This window comes from Parasteatoda tepidariorum, chromosome 3 (genome assembly GCF_043381705.1).
Source record: "Parasteatoda tepidariorum isolate YZ-2023 chromosome 3, CAS_Ptep_4.0, whole genome shotgun sequence".
NCBI classification, from domain to species: Eukaryota; Metazoa; Arthropoda; class Arachnida; order Araneae; family Theridiidae; genus Parasteatoda; species Parasteatoda tepidariorum.
The window spans coordinates 77,832,085-77,857,190 of NC_092206.1; the positions used below are offsets into that span (position 1 = coordinate 77,832,085).

At 28.9% G+C, this 25,106-nt stretch overlaps 1 protein-coding gene across 1 annotated transcript in view; it reads left to right on the forward strand.

Annotated features, from left to right (window-relative positions):
- The first annotated feature begins 3,250 nt into the window (after window positions 1-3,250).
- The window catches only part of LOC107451770 (DBB domain-containing protein stumps), a 56,810-nt gene continuing 34,954 nt past the window's right edge, over window positions 3,251-25,106 (forward strand). Inside the window, exon 1 of the mRNA XM_016067978.3 lies at window positions 3,251-3,570. The gene's annotated coding sequence lies outside the window, so the exon portion shown is untranslated. The remainder of the gene's footprint in view (window positions 3,571-25,106) is intronic.

Below are 25,106 nucleotides of genomic sequence, written 5' to 3' on the forward strand. Positions count from 1 at the left end.
AGCTTTCTAGTTCCTGAATATTTATTTAACAAATTTTTTGTCATAAGAAGTTTATATATGTGTAAGTGTGCATAGGTACATATAAACGATAGATAACTAATATGTACTTTCTTTCGTATTACACGTTACAAAGTTTCAATATTTTGTACATACGTGTTATTTTTAGTTTATTTATTCAACTATTATTATTATATCATAATATGCAGTGCAATTTTAACTAAAAATACCCTTAACTTTAATCATGCATAAAAAATGGAAATATATATTATAAAAATAGAAATGTATCACGATTATTTAATAATTAAATTAAAATTTTCACGAAAACTTTGGAAGGTTATAATAGTATTTCCAGTAAATAAATATTAGTTTCAAATTATGCACTTCCTGTGAATAAATATTATTGTAAAGATTACTTCATAATATTTTACGGTTAAAATGGATTTTACCGTAAAATGGATTTATGGATGACACAGACAATGAGCTGTTACTTAATTTGAACTTAATTATACCAAAATTATGCTTAATTATACCGCAATTTGATGCGGAATTTTGTACAGTATAGAACAATTTTGATCTACCAATGTTTTCAGAGTTCGTTTTTATAAAAACAAACTAGTTGTTCGAGTGAAATAAATCAATAATACATAAATTATTTAAAAGAGTACTTTAAACATTAATTATATGTAGAAGAGAACAAGCGTAATAATATACCCTCCTTGAAACCATTAAATTCACCTAATTCTCCCCTGATTGGGAACCATAGGTCTATAGACATTTATAATAGGGAGACAAAAAACACCCTGATGAATGTCACGTGGCTTCTAAAATCTCCCCTTCCCTGAAATTTCAGACAAGACAATACCTTTCAGATCGTCTGTCACTTTATTTATTGCTCTTTCTATGCTGTATCAAGTTTAGAAAAGTAGAGTAGAATAGCCCCCTGCACAGAGAAGAGGAGCCATATCTATTCACCTAAATTCACAAACAATTCCTAGAAATTTTGCCACCCATTTTCTTTCATTATCAAGTAATTTTGTCTTTTCCAATACCCCATGCCGGGCTCAAATTCTTCATGGGGTGCCCCAATAAAGGGGCGCCCCATGGAGTAGGGAAAACTTTTTTCCCCATTCTCTATCAGTTTTCTAGTGGGAGCAAATGGTCCCAATTTCATTTCTCGTTTTATCCAGATCATCAAGCTGAGAAACACAGGAAAAAAAGGATCTTACAGCTAACTATTGTAAATATCATTAACTGAATTTTACTATCAAAAATAATAGATGAATAAACGATTTTCCGTTGTTTTTGTTATTTTAATTTAAGAAATGCTAGGAAATTATAAAATATTTGTAATGCTACTAAACGTTTATAGCTTCTTTTTTTTTTTTCGTGTTTCACCATATTTCAAGAATTTTTTAAGCGAATGTAAGAAATTTTCCACACAACTATAAATTTTGCTTTTCCAAAGGTAATTCCATGCAAAATATTACATTTAGTAAATATTTATTATTTTTTATCATTTTACTTAATTATAAAAAATAAATATTACTAAGTCTATATAAATATTATTTATATTTTGCATAAATAAACGAATTTTATAGTTGGTGTGCAAAAATGTTGCTATTTGCTTTAAAAGTTCTCGAGTTCAAACTGTGGAGACCATATTTCCCAGATTGCGTCTACCCCCTATGTTTTGGGGGTATATTTATTCAGAGAGAGTACGATTGTGTCTGATTTTGGAACTTGAAATGTAGTTTGCACCAATTAAATAGCCTATTTGAGGTCACCCCCACGAACCAATAAAATTGATGTCTAGAACGTGAAGATCCGATCAAAAGTTATTCAGTGCGGTCCGTTTTGTATTTTTCGTACAGTACAATAGGTGCTTTTGAAGGTGTAACAGAAGTGATAAATAAGACATTATTCGTAATGGCTAGTTTAAATGCTAGTCATAATATATAATGGCTAGATTAAAGAAAACAAAATTGCTGCTATTGAGCATCAGACGTAATTTCTATTATCGCTCGGCCACAGGGGCATTCTCATTGTGCCAGATCTGCGAAGACCAATCTGATTCGTAATATTAATTGCGCTTAACCCCCCCCCCCTATTTTTTTTTTTACTGAATTAACTTTAAAAGTAATTTCTAGGAATCGCCACAAACTTCAGTAATTTTAGTATAGCGTACAATGCACTACTTCTTTAAAAAAAAGTGCACTACATTACAAACTACGAAAAATACTACAGTAGTTTCGCGACTTGTAGTGCTTAGCTATTATTAATAAATATCAAATATGATTGTATTTAAATAATCTCAGCAGAATGTTTTCTCAAACTAACATAGATTTATAATCACCAAATTAAAAATAAGTCCATTTCCTACTTTCGCTTTAAAGGGATTTTGACGAATTAGTCATGAGTTTTTGCAATTAAAAATATATTTAAAATTTTTTTTCGCCCATTCACCAATATGCTCATTTACCGGTTCGCCAGTTTCGTAACTAATTCCCCCCATTTACTGATTCATCTCATTTTTACTGATAAATTATTGTTTTGCTTCTATTTACTTCTTATTCTTTTCTTTCTTTATTCCCTCACAAAATCAATAATTATTCACTGTAACGGTTGTCATAAAAAGTACTTTTTTAAACATAAATTATGACCTTATTAAATTAGCAAGTTCTTTCACTATTTAATGACTTTCGAGGAAATTGTCACTAATTTTTGTAAACATTAAATAAAAATAATAATGTATAATAATGTAAATAAAAATAATAAGTATAATAATGCAATTGTAAAATAATGTAATTGCAATACCGTAATTGTACTGTAATGTAAAAATTAAAATATTTATTTTTAAGCTGGACTTATTTTATTTATCAAATTAACTGTAATAAAAGTGTCTTAAATGAATCAAAAAAAAAAGAAAAAAGACCGCAGCATCGATCTAAATTAAATAAATGCAGAAGCTAGAAATAAAATAAATCCCAGTGGAAATAAAAACAAAGTAAATATCTATTTTATTCTACAAAACCATTAATTTTAATATTCGCTTAAAATAATCATAAAATGTACAGATAGATCTCATTTAAAAAAGCAAGTATGTATAATCATTTGTTTTTAGAGTTCGTTAGTTTAAGAAAATACTAACTAAATAACAAACATTTGTTTTCAATTAGCACCTAAACATGTTGGCGACATATCTTGGCGACTGTTTGAGCCGGTAACCCACGCTGCTTTTGATGGATTCTCCCTCACTACGGAACGGATGGACAAGTTGAGGAAAAAGTTTTATTTTCAAGCAGATGTTGCGGAGTGCAAATCTAAAAGAGAAAGTTTTCGTCTATTTTACTTTTGCCGGTGCGCGATAAAAAGAAATTCGTACAGGTGTTTTCGATGTAGTTATCAAAAAGACCATTGGCGTTGAGGAAATACGTGATTTGTTTTCAATTAGTTTATTACTTTTCTATTTTTGGACTTGCGGCTATTAGACAAAAATGAAAGTAGAACATGGTTTAGTGTGATATTCTTTGATCATTTATCACCTGCTTGCTAAATCTTGAGTGGAATTGTGTAAGTAAATTTTGATTTTAAAAGTTTTATTTATATTGTTTGATTTGTTGTAAACAAAATTGTATTAAATGTAGTATTCTGAAGTACATCCTTTTTTTTATATCTAAATGAATTAAACATAATAAATTAAAATATATTAAAATAATAAAAATATTTTTTTCTGAGATAATCGTCTGATATTTATTTTACAAAACAAATTAATATTTATTTTTTCAAACTATAATCTAATTTTTGTTTGATTTAGAAAACATTTGTTAGAAAAATTTTGTTAGATTCGTTAAAATATTTTTTTAAAGGGGAAATGTCTAACTTTTGTTTACTTTAGATTTCGAGTTTTTCGTTTTAATACTTATTAAAAGTAGGAATTTTTACCAGATTGGATGATAATAATTTAAATTTCCTATATTATTTTATACTCATTTTCTTAAAATAAAATTTTATTTATTATTATTTTGGTGAAAACAGAAATCAGGTATGATACAAATGTTTCATTTTATTTAAAATTTCCGCTTTTAGAATTTTATTCTATTGTTTTGAATTTCGTATTTGAAAATAAATGTGTTAGTAATGCAGTAGAAACATATCAATAAGAAAGTTATATTAATAGAAGAAAAAAAATGCTATATATTTGGTTTTTTTTTGCTTTATTTTCGAAATAAATTTTGCTACTATTTTTACCTTTGGTTAGATTTATTTACAAGTTAAATTAAAATTTTCTCCATAATTAGAAGTATGAAATATAAATTTAATAACTTTTTTTATTTATTACGTAATGATTTTTTTGAATGGCTTGTTTTTGAAATTTAAATTCTTTCAAGATGCTTAATCATTCTCTAATAAGGAGTTTAATATCCATATTTACTGTTTATCTGTTTTAGGTAACAGCCTATTTAATATTATTCATTTCTAATAAAATTTATATTTCTTTAAAAATGCTAGGTTTTATTGATTTCATATGTTTATTGCATTTGATGCCAACGTATTTCTTTTTTATAAGGTTAATTAGAAGGCCTATTTTAATTTTTTTTAAAAACTAAAAGTAGATAAGGCAATTTTAATGTAATAACAAATATTACTCTTGTTACTACTCATTTGTAGACGTATGATTAATGTGAGACCTATTTTGAAACCACTATTGGTTAACAATATAAAATTTGCATATCCTTTTCTTTTGACGTAAAAAGATTTTTCTCATTGTTTTCGTAAGTCACATTGATAGTTAATTTAAATTGTTAATAGTAAACATCTTTGAATGTGTTTATTTCAACATTTGCAAAATAAAACACTTTATTAAATTCAAAATAAAATCTATTACCATTCGTGATAGCACCAGATTTAAAAAAATATGAATTTCAAATATATTTACGGATATACATATATTTTAAAATTTAAATAGTTCAACATTTACTGCTTGTAAGTTTCGAAAGTTTGTTATTAAATTTTTGCATATTTATTTTTTAATAAATAATGTTACATAGCAGCAATAATGTAAAGAACTTAAAGTATTTCTTCTTGACTTCGTCAAATTGTTATTTAAAAGAAGAGAAAAAACGTCTGTTTTATTTTTTGACAAATAAAATTGTGCTGTTTAATATATCAGTAAGCTTATCTTAACGAGTTCGATATGATAAATATAAATTTAATTGTTGACACTGAAAATGTTATTTTTTGTTTCATTTTGTTTTGTAGCTCAACTAAATTATGAATAATTAACTTAGATTATTAGTGTATAAATATTATTTAAGTATTCCAAAACTTGTATACTATTCTCTATGAAATATTTATTCCATTCTCCATTACAGGGTTTGTTTGTACTCTTACTTTTTTTTAAGTCTTGTTTTTGTGAATTCCTGAAAAAGTTATTAATAATTTTTTGAATCTAAAATTAGTTTCTTTCAATCAGCTTCCTAATTCTGCGAATAGGTTGGAAAGGTTCCTGATTTTGTCATTGTATTCATCGTACGGAAATTAAAATTTTAAGTTAAAAAATAACAATAAACAAATTGAGTAATTAGTAATAAATAATATTTAATGGAAAAAAATTCATGAAGTCATTCAAACTGAAGTCATAATTCATTTAACAATATTCTTCAATCGTATAATTGCAACAGTTCTGATCGTACCGGAATAAAACGCTTCAGGTAAAAACAAACGAAATTAATAAATATAAATAAATTTTTTTAATATTTCTGTGGTCGTTTGGGTGTATCATTGTGATAGTAGTAAATAAAAATTTATGTTTTAAATATAGAGTAAATTAATTTATAGGAGATGTTTTTTTTTTCTTCTTCTTTTAAATGAGTATTAAGTTTTTTTTACGTTGTTTTCCTACCAGTCATTCTTCTCTCACGTCTGCCAAATAATGACGTAGGTGATTCCATTTTTCAAAATTATTGTGAAGGGTCCGTTTTTTAAGATAAAATATTTTATGAAAAGACCCGTTTGCATGATTAAATATTATCTCGAAGGTCCGTTTTCGCGCTAAAATATCTCGTGAATGATTTGTTTTCATAATAAAATATTTCGTGAATGGTTTGTTTTAAACAATAATTATTAAATTTAATTAATTTTACTTAAGTGAAATTTTAAGGAAATATAAATTTATAATATACACCACTCGTTTATTAGTAGTTAACGAGAGCTAAGAATGTTTTTCTTCTGACAGAATTAGTGTGGAGATTTTAGAGGCGCCAATTTTTTTTCTATTATTATGGATAATATACAGGAGCCAATTTTTTTCTTTTTTTATGGATAATATAGAGGCGCCATAATTGAAGGTCACCGTGACCTTTCAAAAATGTTGACTTGTCGGGAAGTTTTAACTGACTTTCGGCAAATTAGAAAATTGTGGAATACTTTGCAGTTGAAACCAGAGTCTTTTTTTTTTCAGCAAATAAACTGATTTTTATCAGAAGCAGTTTATTTGCTTATGATAAATCTTCCATTGCTCCTTAATACAATTTTACAAATTTAAAATTGACAAAAAAAATCTTAATAAAAGTGTCTGGTTCAGGATATGCAAGACTCAGGAGTTTTATATTAATTTCGTATAAAAAATATAATTGTTCTGTATTATCGGTAAATTAAGCTTCCCTTTCCAAATTAGCACTCTTGATAGCCTTTAGCAGATACATTTGTGAACTGTAGTAGAAGTACAATTTCCAGAACGAGATACCGGTTGATACGAATTCTGCTCCGAGCTCATACCGAGCACCATGCACGTAAAATATTCTCAATGGCAAATCAATGAAGACCTCAATGGATTATATTCCCCTTGCCGTCGTGCTAACCGTGGAAGGTTTTCGTTGATTTCCTCCCCATATAACGCCAATATGGGTTAGTGCCATCAAAAACAAAACAAAAAAAAACCTTTCCTATTTTTTAAGTTTGTCCCAGGAGTTCTCTTGTCTTCTGGATTGAGTTCAAAATAAGAAGGCCATGGAGTTGAACAATGATAGTCGTAACCCAGAATTAGATTGGCTGTCCAACGCCCGTTATAAAATAAAATAAAATATTTCCGAACGATCTAAGTTTCTAAGTGAATTACATTGTTTACAATTTGTGAATTACAATTTGCTCGAATGTGATTCCGTTTGATTAAATTTAGATCTTATAAAGTCAAACGAAGAAAGGAAATAGTTTCTTTTCTGAAAACTATTTAGACAATTTTTTTTAAATTAGTAAATAAACAAAAAATATTACTCAAATGAATATTGTGACGATTACTTAAACTATAAATAGTCATAAATTTAATTTATCACATATAGATAATTTTGAGTTTATATTTGATTGAATTATTGAAAAAATGCATAAATTTCGAAATTAAATTTATTTTGCTTATTTAAAAATCTAATTAAAAAGATATGCAAATGAATTATCTACATCATTTGTGGTAGTTTCGTTTTTCCAGTTAGACTAAAGTATATTTTTGTTATAGGATATTTATAAATTTGTGTGTGTGCGTGTTAGATGTTGATATCTAACTCTTTTCTTATACTGATTTTGCACAGTATTAATGTCTAGTACAATTGCACTTTGTAAAGTTTATTTTTTCAACTGTTATAGTTACACAGAAAAAAATTCTGGTAAATATACCGTACTGTATTGTAATGACATTTTTGGTGTAAAAAACCTAAATTATTCATTTGATAATTTTTCCGTTCATATGGTCCAGCTCGGAAATTTTGATTTTCAAAATTACAGATCTTATTACCACACATATAGTGAATGAAGAATACAAAAATGAACTGTAAATTTAACCGAATAAATGGTTTTTATGATACACTTTAAAGTATCATGATAAAATCACCGAATTTTATCACATTTGCCAAATTTTATCACAAATTATAAAATTATATCATAATTACCAGAATCATTACCAAAGCAACATGATAAAAATGACCGAGCTTTAGGTGCTTCCATAGAGCCCAAAAAACGGTAAATTTTACCATATTCTGGTAATCGTGATCATACTCTTTTTCTCAGTGCGCATCATGAGATGTAATTTTAAAGAAAATACCTTTTACTCTAATTGTACATATTTAAATTGAAATTATTATTTACTTAAAATATTATTGATAATTTCCGAGGATTTGGTGAAAGTGTCAATATGCTTCAAGTTGGTGTAGTAGTCGAAGTTAAACATTTTAACCAACTCCACATGGTTTCAATTGTAAATTTAAATTCTAGTTCCCTATTTCGGAAATGCACGTTTTCCTCCTTGCAGTTGGCCGTAAAAAAACATCCCAGTAAATTCCGTCCTCTTGACTTAGTTACGAAGAAGTAGTGAAAGTAACAACAATAATTGGAATCTTCGAGGCGAAGGCGGAATCCACTAACAAGTCACAAGGCGGAAACGAAGTCATGTCCTTGAGGCCATCTTCTTAAATAAAAACCTCATAAATGTTAAATTAGGGCTTGCCCGCAAAGGTCAACGAAATTGCCTCACTTTCCATCGCCATTGCTGCTATGGTTGCAAACTGTCATAGTTTGCTTCAACTATATTTAACGACGTAATACTTATATATAGCCTATGTTTCTATATTTGTTTCGAATTGACGCTAGACAGGGTGCGTAGCGTTTTTAAAAAGTGCTGAAGGGTGCTTATTTTCGATTTTCGCTTTTTAAAAACGTGCTTTTTTTATTGGGTGTTTTTAAAAAGTGCTTAATTTTCCTTTTTTTGAAAATGAGATTTTTTATGCTGCATGTTGATTACTATGTTGATTTTCGCCACGTATTAAGCAAAAGCGTTGTTTTCACATTGTTCTATTCAACGTTTTCAATTGCAATGCATTTCGGCGTACCATCGTTCCTTAGCGTATGAAAGTGCCAATCATTTTACATGTTTGATGAAATGCTTGCTGGTCCGCAAGTGCATATACTGAGCTGGATTCAGTGGGAAGTATTCTTGCACTTTTGTGTGCAACTTGGCTGCATTTTGAAAGAGATTCTCAATTTCCGGCTTCATTTTCCACTCCCTGTAATCGAACCGAAAAATATCTCTCTTTTTATGGTGGCTAATGTAATCAAGAAAATGAGTTCTTTGTCAGAAACTAGTTATTTTATCATGATCACGTAAAGTCAATTATTTTACATTTTGTTAATGTATATACTGCTAGTGCTTAAAGGTACTTAAAAGGTCCTTATTTTTTGTTGAAGGATTTGGCTTCGCACCGAGGCTAGATTTTAGTTTCTCTGGTGGCTAAATTCTGTTATAACAATTTCTGTGTTTAATGCATCAAATTTAGATTAAGTTTGAACTTTAGAAATAATATTATTTTAAAAAATTTCAAAAATGAAGGATTTATCTCTAAATAAAGAATTTATGAGAACGGTCCAAAGTTTGGACCTTTTAATGTTAATTTTACTCTTTGCGTATCACCATGTTTCGATAATTTTTCAGCGAATTAAAATTTTTTTGCTTCGATTCGACTATAATTAGTTCATTCAATTATAGTCGAAAAAAATTTTGAATTGTAGCGCATACAATTTATACATCATTCTAAACTTAACTCAGTGGCGCGACTGACCATAGAAAGTCAAGGCCTACTGTGCCCATTTCAGTTTTCTTTATCTTGGGCTCTGGGGTGCAGGGGCCGAGGTTCCGGTTGGGTGGTCAGCAGAACGCGTAACCCCCAGCGTTTAGTCCCCAAGCATGCTTGGTGCTCATTTTATCGACCGACTGAAGGCTTAGTTAACCATACCCGGTTCGAGAATCGAACACAGGACGTGGCACGAGAGCGCTACCACTCAGTCACCGGGCGTCATACAGCATTCTAAAAGATGTAATTTTTCATGGCAAAATGCAAAATTTGAGCGAAATCGGTCTATTGGTTCCTGAGAAATCGAATTTTAAATGCACGACTTTTTTAAAAATCATCCCCTTTAAGTAATGAGCATATTTGAGGTCAACTTCTTGAATCATTTAAATTGGGTGAACTATTAAGAACGTAAAGATGCGACCATTAGATATAAAAGGTCAGGGGCGTCAAAAGTTACTAAGTTTTTATTTTATTTACCGCATTGTACATATGCATGTAGTACCTTTTCCGCGCGATTTTCAGTGTCGACTTAATTTGTTTCAATAAAGTCAGCGTATAAAAAAAGTCAGTACTCATCTCATCTGAGTCACCTACTTGAGTTGCGTCATTTCTAAGCTGCTCACCGGTTAAATTATACTTGATTTTATAGTTTTTTTAATGGGTGTTTATGGTTGAATAATTTATCGGCATTGTCAGACTGTGGGTTTAGTGAACATGTTGGTTGTGGTTTTTATGACGCCGTCTCTTTTTACCGCTCCGGGAGGCATTTCAAAACGAAGGATAATTGAGCTTTCTCCCCTGTTGCCATTTATATTATTCATAATATTCCAAATTTATCTTTCCCTGTTTGCCTCAAGTGTGATGTGACACTTCTCTCGCATTATATAACAGTGCGGAAAAAATGATTTTTTTTTCCTGTTGAAATGTTTTTAAACAACTTCTGTAGTGGTGAATAAAGATATGTAATTATCTTGTTATTTTTTAATGGATTTTTTTAAGATGTATTTTAAGCAAAATCTTCGTGGGGAGTACATGTTTGATTGTAAACAATTTTTTCTTTTTGGTGTCACCGATGACAAAAATGTTGATGAAAGTTTAACGGTCTCATGAATATTTCGTTGTTTAATTTTCTTTAAATCAAATTTGCGTTTTAAATTTTTGATTATCATTAGTCTAGTCATTAGATTATTTCTATTTGTTTACTTTCATACTTTTACTGATACATAAAAATATTGTTTACTTTTTTTAATATTATTATATTTCATTAGTAAAAATTAACGTTTAGTCCAGGCATGGCCAACTAAAAGGCACCTCTCTAGTTGGCCATGGTCTGGTCCAGGTAAGATCGAGTTAAATAATCGTACTAGTAAAGAGTACGAGCTAAGTTCTTTTTCGTTTTATAAAAATCAATCTTTATGTTATCAATGACTATCATTATAATTATGGCCATTTTTAATTAATTGCTTTCTTCCATTTAGTACCAAGTCTACCATATAAAATCCATGATAATAATAATAAGTAATAATACTATCTGACAATAGTGTTGCATTTTGAAAGTAAAAGATAATTTATAATGGGCCGTCTAAGCATTTTTTATTGTTTGAGATACAGAATGTAAAATTGTCATTTTTATGCATTAAAGATTCTCTTAAGTATTCTAGATTTAGTGTTCTAATATTCTTAAATATTCTACTTAAATATTCTAGATTTAGTTCAAGATTCTGTTAAATATTCTAGATTTAGTGTTTACGAGCATTTCTTTTTCCTTTCTGATTGAATTGCTACCTTAAAATAAAAATTTTTCTTATTGAATATTGTCATTGAATGGTTACGTTGTTACGTTAAATCAATTCCTTTTTTTTATTATTATTTTTTTTAAAAAAGAAAAACATTTCTTAAAACGTTTTGTAGTTATTTATTATTACAGCAATAATATACTGAAGCGCTAAAATTGTGATTCAGTGTGTAATTTTGTAAAATGTCTGGAGTTTTTTCATTTTTTTCCAGCCATTTTTGTAATCTAGATTAGGCTTAGCATTAAACCAATTCTAATTTCTCGCCGGTTCATTCAAAGTACTGGGCGTTTTGGAGTTAATTCTTATTGTAAGCAAAAATGCAATGAGAATTATTTTAATAAGATGTAAAAATTTGCTGAGTTTGTGGATTTCTTTCCCATATCCATTTTTAGCTTTGAATATATATTTTCAAGCTAACAAATGCATGTCATAGTGGGGGAAGAATCCTCTTTGTTTTAAATGAAATTTAAAGATAAATACTTGTAATAAAAAACGCAGCTCTCTAATGACTCAGCAATTTAGAAGGATAACATTATTTGTTTGTTGTATCATGACTTACCATTTGTTTTTAAATGCCACAAGCATTATTATTTGTTGAATTTATTACTCAACGCAAAATCGTTTTATGCTTTTGTTTTCTTTAGCTTTGAAAATAGTTGGATTAGGTAATATTAATTATTCTAGCTAAAAATAGTATAACTAAAGAAACAAAGTTTCAAAACTAAATGCATTAAGTTATTTTCTCTAAGATACTATTCTGGAAAATATGAGTTGGGCAAATTTGCAACGTAATCACTGTAAATGTATTTAAGTTATGACTCAAGCAGTCAATGTATTTATGTTATNAAAATCAATTCCTTTTTTTCTTCTTTTTTTTTTAGAAAAAAAAGAAAAGCATTTTTTAAAACGTTTATATATTTTTTTATTATTACAGCAATAATATACTTTTGAAGCGCTAAAATTTTGATTCAGTGTATAATTTTGCAAAATGTTTGGAATTTTTTCATTTTTTTAGCCATTTTTAAAATCTTAATTAGGCTAGCATTAAACCAATTTTAATTTCTCGGGGGTTCATTCAAAGTACTGGGCGTTTTGCAGTTAATTCTTATTGTAAGCAAAAATGCAATGAGAATTATTTTAATAAGATGTACAAAATTGCTGAGTTAGTGGATTTCTTTCCCATATCTATTTTTAGCTTTGATTATATTTTTAAGTTAACAAATGCATATCATAATGGGGGAAGTTTGTTTGTATCGTTTGGAAGTCTCTTTGTTTTAAATAAAATTTTAAGATAAATACTAATAATAAAAAACGCAGCTCTCTAATGACTCAGCAATTTAGAAGGATAATATTATTTGTTTGTTGTATCATGACTTACCATTTGTTTTTAAATGCCACAAGCATTATTATTTGTTGATTTTATTACTCAACGCAAAATCGTTTTATGCTTTTGTTTTCTTTAGCTTTGAAAATAGTTGGATTAGGTAATATTAATTATTCTAGCTAAAAATAGTATAACTAAAGAAACAAAGTTTCAAAACTAAATGCATTAAGTTATTTTCTCTAAGATACTATTCTGGAAAATATGAGTTGGGCAAATTTGCAACGTAATCACTGTAAATGTATTTAAGTTATGACTCAAGCAGTCAATGTATTTATGTTATATTTTTACGTAATTTTACAATCGCTACATTTTTATGTGTTCTTTAATCTTCCGAAACGCAACATTAATTCTTCAGCAATCTTTGATGAATTCTTTATAGATTTTGATTTGGATTCTTAGCTCAATTGAGACTTTTAAGTTCCATAATCAGTTCAATACCCCTTTATTTTGTCTTTTCTAAATGAGCTTCAAATTCTATTACCATTTTAAATCGTGTTTCCCCTCCTCTTTGAAAATAACTTCTATATGCCATATCTCAAATGTTCTGATTTTGTCCTGTATCCCTATTCTCTATCGTCAAATCTATATGGTTATTTACCAAAAATCATCTGTTTTAGTTATTGCATCATTCTAGTCAGTCAGTGACTTATCATTTTTTTTGGAGATGATGGCTAGAAAAACTGGCAACAATAATGGGATAAATTTTTTTTATCATGTTAAATTCTAACGTTCCTATTACAGAACGTTTATTACGTACTGTTAAATTTGTTTAGTTATTGAGTGCGTTACATCATTATATTCAGTCAGTGACTTCTTCTGGTGATGATGGCGCGAAAAAATTGGCAACAATAATGGCAGGATTTTTATCATGTTATGTTCTAACATTCCTATTACAGCAATATTTATTACGTACTGTTTGAAATTACATTTTTTTTGTTACTGCAGATCATTAAAATGAATTATTAAAAAAGATATTCGTAAAATTGTATTATACAAACCATAAAATCAGCTTTAATTAAATAGTAGCACAATTTGTCGGGAAAACCTCTATATATGCTACTAATATTTTTTATTGCTTAAGCACGATCACTTGTTATTTCCGTTTGTATTCCTATGTTAATATTTGCACGGTAGAGTCGTGGTGGCTCAGGGGATAGAACTGGGTTCGAAACCCAGCGATGGCTAGTTGATTCAAATTCCGCACCCGGCTCACACCGACCATTGTGCTGACCTAAAATATTCTCAGTGGTAGACGGATCATGGGTAAGAGGTCCCCTTGCGGTTAGGCTAACCGTTGGTGATTTTCGAGGTTTTCCTCTCCATGTAAAGCAAATGCGAGTTGGTTCCATCAAAAAGTCTTCCACGCAGACAAATTTCTTCCAATACTTGATCCAGGAGTTTCCTTGTCTTCTGGATTGGATTCAAAATTACAAGACTACGGAGTTAAACATAGTCGTAAAACCAAAAATTTGCGTCAACTGTTCAACGACGATTTTAAAATAAAAATATGTGCACGGCGGGTTAGCTGCAATATTCTATTTAAAATACACTAACATGAAAAATTGGATAAAAAATCAAAAATTAATTTTAATTAGTTTTTGCTAGAGAAATTTACACACGAAAAATTTAGTGGCAAGCTTTTAAATGAATTTGAAGATAATGCATTAAGCACGGATAAAAAATTAATACAGAAAATAATTTTCGAACCACACGCATTCATCCCAGAGACGAAAAAAAAAAAAAAAAAGAACTTTTGCGAGGCGAATGAAGCTATTCTACATATTTTAAAAAAATATTAATGCTATTTCAGTATTAAGTCACAGTTGTTTTGATTAATAACATAACTAGGAAGCTTTATTGCACTTTACGAACGATGATTATAAAAATTATTAAGACGCCATATCTCTTCTTCTGCAGGAAATAACCAATTGAGTCATAAACCGAACTATTAGTTTAAAAAAATATCTTGGAAGGAACTGGTGGAAGAATAAATTGATAAACTAGGGTTGGGTATTGTTCACATAATTGAGTCACCTTCCTCTTACAAAACACAAACTTTTTTGTCATTACTAGCTTATCTGAATTTTTCATTGTAAAAATGTTACAAGGTCAGTTTTCTTGGCGCTCTTAAAAGGAAAACTTGGCGCGAATGCAAATCGGCTGTATATTTTTTATTACGAAAAACACTGTGCATCGTGTGCGTCTATTTTATTCTTTTTCTGTATGCCTTAAATATACTTTCTAAAAATTTTCAATTTCAATGCGTTGATAAACTGTTAATTAATAAATAATAAACTGTAAATAAATTAATAAACTGTAAATAAATTTATAAACTGTTAATAAATTAATAAACTGTAAATTAATAGTTATTATTTTTCTTTTGAAAACTTACTCATGTTTTAAGCTTAAATAATCCTAAGGGTGTTTGTTTTTTCTTGAAAACACGGAACCCTACGTTGCCTGCATCAGTTTCGTTGCATCAGTTTTTTTTTGTTGTCAAATTTAGTTATTAACCCAGTTAGACCAGCTTTACCAAATTATGTAATACCGTTTACTCTGTATAGTCGATTCTGATTGTTATGCCATTAAATTCTAGTAAACTTTACTCCTATTTTATAGTCAGACGTAGTTTATAATACCGTTTGATTGGCCCAACAGACGTATGCAATAGTTATTTGCATTTTGAACAGTTAAATCGATTCCATCTCGGCTCTTATAACAATGAAGAACCGGACTTTAAAACCCGCCTAAACTTTAATAGTAAAGTTGTACTAAGTAAAGTTGTTATATTTAAATGAAGAAAATTTTTACCATACGTTTAAAAATGAAGAAAATTTTTTTCATCGAAATCTTATAAAAGATGAAATGTCATTATGTAATCATTAGGTAATAAGGTGTGTAATCAAGTAGGATACCTTTTTTTTTTACAAAATCGAATATTTTGTACTAAATTAACGAAATTATTTATATTTAGTTATTCTTTTTTAAAAATTTGGAAACAAATAAAATTATATAAAGATTTTAAGGGTCCGTCAGTTCTATATTATCTTTATTATTCGGCAGATTCTCTAATGTTTAATATATTCTTCAGTACATATATGTAAAATAATGAAATATAACTATTACTAATAGTTTGAATATACTGAATAATGAAATATAACTATAACTGATGTAAATTTGAATATTCTAAATACTGAAATATAACTATTGCTGGAATAAATTTGAAGCTTATTTTGCATAATGAAATATAACTCTTACTGATATAAGCTTGAATATACTGAATAATGAAATACAACTATTACTGATATAAAATTTTTGATTCTATTCTCCAAAATTCTAAAAATACAATTAATTTTTTTTTTAATTTTAGGTATAGCTAAAAATATTTTCAATATGATTTTGAAAGATTTATATTTTAACATCAAAGTAATATACTATAATTATTTCATTGAACCACAGTGTTAATGAGTAAACTTAAAAGTTTTGACAGAATATTTCTCCGACTTGAGGAAACATCAATTTGTGATCGCAATTTTTAGCACGCCAGACGTCTTTTTTCCCGTTTGTTATTATTCATAGCTGGAGAATCAGCCAAACTGTTATGTCTTATTCTCCCCCTCCTTCGACTCCGTTTCCTTCTGTTTTCCTTGGCCGTAAATCCCTGAACTTGTGTTTTTCTGAAGAAGTTCTTATTTTCATTGCATCCCTCATATTTCTTACAAATGCAGGTGTTCTGCGTATTAACTTACCCCTTCGCCGCCATTTTGAGTGAACGTGGTAAACCGCTTAGAAAAAATTCGAAAATGTTGTGGTTGGTGGTAAGGAAAATAGCTAAGGATTTTGTGGAAACTGCAATTAACAGTGGGTATTTTTCTCCTTAAATTTATAGATATCATGGTAAAAAAAATTTCGACATGAATCATTAATAGTTGGCGAATATTTGCAGCTCTTACTCTTTTTTAAAGGAGAAAAAGAAGGGGAAAGGCGTAAGCTTCTTGTGGGAAAATTTTTTTTAAAATAAGAATTAGATTTTTTAGAATTATTTACGGATTTGTTTTGAGAGCTTGGCGGAAGAAGATACCAGGTGACATTTTTGAAAAGAGCGAAATTTTGCGTAAAAAATTGTTATGGTCAGCTGGGTGCAGTGAATTTAATTTTTTTTAATTATGAAACCTGTTTCGTAGACAGTTGCAAAAATATATAAGGCTGTTTTCTAAACTAAATTCTTAAAGCTTTCTTCAAATTTAACAGGATGCTTAGCGTTTTTAATAAGTGCTTAAAGGTGCTTATTTTCGATTTTCGTTTTTTAAAAGCCCTTAAGGTGCTTTTTTATTGGGTGTTTTTTAAAAGTTGCTTAATTTTCCCTTTTCCAAATTGAGATTTTTCCTTAACCATATTGATTTTCGCTACGAATTATGCAGAAAGACACTGTTCACATTGTTCTATTCAACGTTTTCACAATTAATTCAACCCCAATCTATTTCGGCGTATCATCAGACCGTAGCTTATGAAAACGCCATTTGATTTACATGATTCAAAAATTTTGACAATTGTCAAAAACAATACCAAAAGAGTTTTTTTGACATGACTGTTAAAACCAGATAAAACCGTCAATTGTCAAAAACTTTCCAACCCTGCCTAATTATGATATTCTTTTAAAGTGCTTCAAAATATTAGAGTGCTTGAAAAGTGCTTAAAAGGTGCTTATTTTTTGTTGAATAATTTGGCTACGCACCCTGTTTAAGCAAATGTTCTTGAAAACCCTTTTTCCCATGAAGCTTTTTGTCTTTCTTGCAATAATTTTGGTTTTATTTAGTAGCATTTCATCCTCTTAATTGCTTTCATTCTATTTTCTGACTAAATGACTGTTGTGGTTATGATAAAATCATTTTAGATGGGATTAAGAATAAATTGTATCTGTATTCATATAGCGTGACCATTTTGACGAAATTATTTCCTGATGAATTTGTTATTCAGTTTTCTGATATAAAAAATTAAGAACAAATTTAAAAAAAATATTTAAATAAAAACCTATTATTAACTCTAAAAATATCTAAATGAAAACCTATTATTAACTCATAAAATCATTATTACTTTGAATAGAATGAAATAAATGAAATATCACATGAACATGAACAGCGTTCATCTTTCTTATTATGCTTTTACATTTTTACGCAGTATTGCACATTAGAGTTTTACACCTTAACTCAGTGTTTTCATCATAGAAAAAAAAATGGGTGAGAATTTCTCACCCTTTCTCAAAAACAGGGTGAGATTTCAGAAAGTTAAGTGAGATTTCTAAAAACCAAAAAAATCACAAATAGACTTGAAAAAAAAAATCATTTCTTTTATTATGATACATTTTTAACGTCTTCTATTTTTAAAGCATTGAATATTCTTGCTGCATCATCATAGAAGATTTTGCCTTTACTAGGTATTTCTCCATCTTACATTAGTGCATAAAAAATTTGAAAGTCTTACATGAAAAAACCTTACCTACGGTAAACACGTGGTTGCAGAGAAATGTGTTCTGAAAGGGGTTCCGTGGTTCGGTTGTGTTCTGTTGTTCGAAAAGGTTCTGAACAATACTGGTAAATAGGGAAGCTAGATAACGGAGCAAATGTTGAAAATAATGAAAGATCCAGGAAGAAAAGTGAAACGGATTTTATTCTAAATAGCGCAATTCGAAGCTTCTTCCAAAATGCGAGAAATTCGCGAATTTTGAAATTGATTTATAGAATGCGCGAATTTCTCGCAGTAATCATTTTTTAATGCGAGAAAAGAAAAAAAAAATATGCGAGATTTTCGCGTTCTCGCGCTGTAGTGAAAACACTGCAACATTAAAGTGTAAAAAGAATTAACATTCTGATTTTGTATAAAAATTACATATAACTAGCTCTGAAGTTTAGCGCAGAATATTAGTGCAGTATTTTTAGCTCAAAAATTTTTTTGTTCAGTCGTCATTTTGTTCTCCAAGATTATTGAAAATCGTCTGCTGTAAAAATTATGTTCTTTTTCCCACTTTTAAGTTTAATTTTTAAGCGAAAAAAGGTAGACTAAATAAAACATAAAACGTGAATTTTCATGAAACTTGAAAGTTGTTAAGTATACTATGGAAAATATAAATTCTAAGTTTCCTTATACTTTAATATTAGGTGGCAACAGCCCAAGAAACTTCCTTTAGATGTCGTAAAGTAATTGGCAACTCAACGTATGGCCTATTATCTAATTTTATGCTTTGTTATTTTTCGCGCCCTTTTCCACGAGGAGCCTTTTTTTTTTCCAAGAAAGCAATTAACAAAAATTTCTTAAAGCACGATGGTTTTACTTGCCATTAGTGTCTCCGGCGTTTTATGGCCTCGTATTTCTGCCAAACCGTATGTTATCGCCCCATCATCGGGCCTCCGTCTCTTGTTTGAAAGGCTTGTTATAAAACATCCGTTGAAGATCCATAAAACACTATACAAGCCATTGTAAAGCATATGCCCGACATGCGGCACTGTCATTTTATTTGAAAGGGCCTAAATATGGGGGAGGTAGTGGGAGGAAGGAAACAGGCCTCAAATGGAACGCTTCGAACACGCGCCCAAATATTAGAAATTTTATTTCTCAAAAACGCCCTCAAACCTTCTTTCATACAGCAGCTGCTTTTTAAAGCAGTTTATCTCCTATCTTCTATTCTGTATTTTTTCGGCTTCCTGTCATGCCGCATCCGGTGCCAGCCCCTGTTTTTCGCCCGTTTTATTATTGCCTTTCGGGCGCGGGATGGAAACAGTTTTATTAAAACTGGTGTTTGGATTCGTTGGTGGGATATATATTTTCTTTTAATGAAACCTTTTTTGAGGTGAAAGAGTTTTTTCTTTTCTTCGTTTCTCCTAGTACCTTATTTAATTTAAACGCATTTGAAGGAAACTCACGTAATTGCGGAGGAAATATATGTGTGTTACTGGTTTCTGTTTTGGAATTTTTTTATTCTCCTAAGCTTTGCCACTAGAAACGTATGGCTAGCTTATGTGATCCGTCTGTTTGAATAGCATTAGATTTTTTTTTATTGTCATTAAGAATATGTCGCGTAAATAAAAATGGATAAAATTTAAATGGTAAAAAAAATATATATAAAAAAATGTAATTAGCACATGCGTCTAATAAAAATTGAATCAAATAGAGTAAAAAAAAAAAAAAAAAATCTNAAAATGGAATCAAATAGAGTAAAAAAAAAATCTGTATGCTCTAGTCTAGAGACTCCCAATTTTTTTTCAGCTATGGAACCCTAAATGATAAAGATAAATTTAAATGGAACCCCGACGTTATACATTATAACATATTTAAAAACAATGTGAAATAAAGTATGAAAAATAGTGTATAATAACGTACATAAAATAAAGTATATAAAAAACAATTGTGAGTGTATAGACAAATAAAATGTTACTTAAGATAGGAATAAAATGTTTCTTTTTCGAAGTAAGATATTATTGTTAGAAAAAAACTTTTTTTTTTTATTTAAATTTAGCTATTTTTTTTTTAAATTGGTATTTTATTTTAAATAATTTCATAAAACAGCCAAGGTATTAAAAAAAATAATAAATTTTTATTAGGTCTAAATATAAATAAAATTTCAAATAAATGAGATTTTGAGGTAAAAAAGATGTCCCAACTCTCGGTACCCTTTTTACACTTACACGATACACTAGGGTTCCGTGAAACACCATTTAGGGACGACTGCTCTAGTCATTAAGAAATTCATTTAATAATTATTTTATTATGAAGAAAATCATTTAATTGTTAAGAAAATAAGATAATTTAGCTCGTGGAAGTAAGTGAGAAATCAAATTTTTTCCAATGATGACATATTTACTGTATTCTTCTGTTCCTTAATATTGTTTCCAGACAAATACTTAACTAGTGTGAAGTTTCCTACCGATAACAGCTCAATACACAGAAACATCTTATAGCTTACATGATTTTGCCCCAAAACTCTCCTTTCTCATAAACAATTTGAAAATGTGGCTTATCATTATATTACTTAAACCCCCACAATTACATTTGCGTAGGTTGGAAACAATCTTATCAGAACTAGCTTCTTTTAAAGCTTTTTAGGTAAAAGAGTTGCCAATAACCAACTTTATTTAATTTAGAAGAATTCAAAAGAAATTCACGTAATTGCGAGGAAAATATGTGTGTTAACAGTTAATGTTTAACTGTTTTCTTCCCTACTTTTGCATCAACTGGTGACGTATGGCCATCTTTATGTGGTTTATCTGCGTGAAAAGCATAAGAATTTTTTTAGAGCATTGAAGAATCTTTCACGTATTCATTATCAAGAATTTTCCTCCCACTGTTTTAGGGATGCAATGCAGTTTTTCTTTATAACAGTTCTGAAATAATCAAATAAAAATTAAAAATTCTCCACGTAATACGGCTGAATTTGGCTTTCGAAATAAATTTAATATAATCGTGCACATACATGTGTTAATTCACGAGGCATTGCGTACCCCTGCTAAATAAAAAATTAATAAATAAAATTAAAGTAATGAAAGTTAATTTAAAAGTAAATAAAATAAATTATAAATATGTATGTAAAAAAAAGTCGAACTTAAAAATTTTAACTCAGGGACTCAACCTGATCTTCGCACTAATCCTTGAACTACATTTAATTTGAACTCAATTTTCATGAAAAAAAAGATTTAAAAAAAAAAAAAGAAAAATTCAAAGCCTGAAAGTTTAAAATGTTGACTCCTATGCTAGATTTTTTCAACTTTTATGTTGTAATATTGTTCATTATTTAATGTTAAAGATATTTTTTGAAGTGTTCTTAAATTATTTTTTAAATTTCCTTGGCGTAGTTAAAAAAAAAAAAAAAACTTTTGTTTTGTATGTTCGGTTATTAATTATTTTTCAAGTTGAAGATGGTGACAGTACATTGACCATTTGTGGCATGTTTCTAGTTCTTCCACACATACCACCCCCCTTCTGGAATAAATTGGATAAACATTATGTTAAATATGAATTTTTTTTTACAAGGGAAATTCGATTTAATTCAAAATAGGCTCCATTTATTTAAAACTAATCAGTATTTTTAATTGTTCTTATTATATTTAAAAGTTAAAATAATATGTATTGGGAAAGTTTGTAATTCGACGTAGTTAATGTAAACAAACGTGTAACAGATGTAGAAAAATAAATGATGGGCATTTTTATTTCTTTGTCAAGAATTTTATTACTAGTCCACCTTTGTTTGGAACTTCATCGTAATTGCACGTGATGGTAGAATGTTACTAAAGTAGAATATCATTCTTTTCGTAGCTGCAAATGTTAAATGTCAAATTCGTGGTAATTGAGTCATCTGCGACTAAATTATTTTATGGAACTGAAAGGTTATTTATTTATGTCGATTTTGAAAGTGTTTTAATTTGAGTTTTACTATCTTTGAGTTTTAATATTTGTTGACAAAAGAGCTCTTATGCCAAGGAAAAAAAATCCCCTGTTGAAGAGTCGATGTTAAATTTTAATTTTTTAAATTATACACTTTTTTGACCCCCTCCCCAAAATTTTTGTACTGTATATTAAACTGGACTATAGGCTGCAATATTAAAAAAATTTTTTTTTTTTTTTTTTTTTTTTTTTTTTTTTTTTTTAAATGCTAATTTGGCGAGAATTTCCACCAAGAGTAAAATTATGTTCTTGCCGAGGAAAAATAAAAATGCCTTAAATTCGCAACAAGACTTTTATTTTAAACTGTACATACTATCTAGAAAAGAATTATCCACGTTTTAAGAAATCCCTATTTATAGTACAGGCACCCATTTTCCAACAAAATTGTACCACCAAACATGTGGATTTTGTTGATGATTGCAGTTTTTTATGTGTGGAAAAATCAGCTATATGGTGTGGGGGTTCATGTGTTGCAGTGAAGCTCCTATTGAATGTAACGAGGAAAAAGGGAGGGGGACTATAAAGGAACATTGCCATTAAATTTTATGCCTTAATTTTTACAGTAATATTAATTTAATTAGAGTGATTCTGTGATTTTACGGTAAGAAAAATTACGATATATTAGATTTTTTGGTTCCTTAGCTTGTTCCCAGTAAAAATGTTACGGCATCCTGAATTCCGGTACTTTTTGCTGTAATTTTTTACAGTGTAGACTTTTGAAACGAATAAATAGCTTGAATACTTAAAAAATCATTTAACTTTTGAGAAATCGCCAATTCGGTGAGATCTGCTGAATAGATGAAAATGATTTCAATCAATAAATATTTCTCAATTGTTGCATATTTTTTATAATTGCAATTTTGTTATAAAAACGCTTTTCATTTTCACGAAAAGCTTCTCAAATTCATAATAGATTATAAACGATATTCATTTTTACAAAATTAGATCATGAGTGCTTCTCATTTCCATAAAATTCGATCATAACCGCTTTTTATTTTCACGGAATTAGACAAATAAATGCTTTTTTTTAAAATAAAAACCAAGAATTTTCTTATTTTCATAGTTCGCATAGAAAGCGCTGGTAGATGGACCAAACTTAATCTATTAAACTCAATCAAAGTTATGAAAATAGCTTTATTATGCGCTCTTAAAACGTTATTTCATATGTCGGCAGCCTTAAACGAACTGTTTTCTAAGTATTTTCGAACGCGACAGGAATTAAAGCACTAAAACTGTGAAATCATATTACTCATATTATATCTTTTAATCATTTTCACTTTACGACTTGCTACTATTGAGTGATGTATTTCTTTCTCAAGGACTTGAAGCAATTTGTTAATTCAGTTGAAGTTCGTATTATTTTCCTTTGGACATGGGCCAAAGTAACGATAATAAACCCTTTGCTAAATGAGCTATTGCGTTGACAACTGGCAACATCTCTTTGTTCCGCATGTTTTTAAAGGTGACAGAGTTAAAATGTTTTTGCCATTTGCACCTTATTGGAGATTCTTTTTCGTAATGAATCCAGTGGGGGTCAACGGCAAAACACCATTGTTTTCAGAAGCTGATTACATAAATTTATCTAAGGTCATTTCTTTTTTAAAATTAATCAGCTCGGTTTTTTTTATTAATGATGTGAATAAATTATGTTCTGAGCTTTGTTTCTAATAAAGTTCTTTGACATTCATTAAATAACTTAAAATTTTAATGAAGTGATTTATGTTTAGTAAAACTAAATGACCTTTTTGACTTTGAAGATGTTGATGATTCATTGCAGGAATTATTGCTGTGACTATGAATCATAAATGTGTTTTGACGTCTAAACGCAGCTATTAACGTAAATGATGAATATACATTTAGTGAATTTAGTTGTATCAGTAAATATATTAGGAAATCATTTATAATATGGATGTTATACTTTGCAATCCTTTTATTAAAATGAAAACTGTGTATGTTTTTCTAAGTGTGTTGCACTCTCCTTAAACAGTGTAACATAATTTAATATATTTTTACATTTTAATACTCAATAATCAGGTGGAAAAACTATGTAAAAATTTCAATCCGTTATGAAAATATTTTCAGAAATTAATAGTTAAATTTTATAAAATTAATCACCTGTATTGCAGTACAAGTCATTATGTTGATGAAAATTATAATTTATTTCTAAAAACATGGATTTATAAATTTTTTTTCTCCATTTGGGAACTATATTTTTCCGGAAATTTTTTATTCATTAAATGTTATTGTTGTAAATTGTTAATATAGATTAGGATTATAAGTTAAGTGATATTTTCACCGATGAAAATCACTGTTTTTACTGATTTCTATGAATTTTTAGCGAAATTTTATCGTTTCCATTTTCTTCTTTAAATGTTTTTCAAGTCAATGATACCGTAGCAAATCTAGGGGGATTTCAGTTCATCATTGGTAAGTCATGTAAAATCTTCTGTTTTTCTCTCTCTCACACACAGCAAACGTCGATAGCTCATATTTCAACCACAAGGGCACAACAATATAAAATTTCTTAATTTTTCTTTATAACATGGTAGGTACCAGAGACCGCAGATCTCTGTTGCTTTTACACGACAGCTAGATCGTAGCTACATTGACATTACTCATTCTTTCTCTATACTCTGGTTACAAAAAATATACCTAGATGGCGTTGGCATTTGCTTAGAACTTCTTTGTTGTGTGAATTCTAATTATAGAGTTATCGTAGGCTAATTAAAAAAAAACTGGCTCTTTTGATTTTAACCGTCACGTCACTGTCATTTTGCAGTGTGCCAGGCTAATTGGAATAGTCCTTATATTTTCCAATCATTAGGCTTATTACCATGAGGCCAGATACTTTTAGGCTAATATAGAAATTTATCATTCATCTCA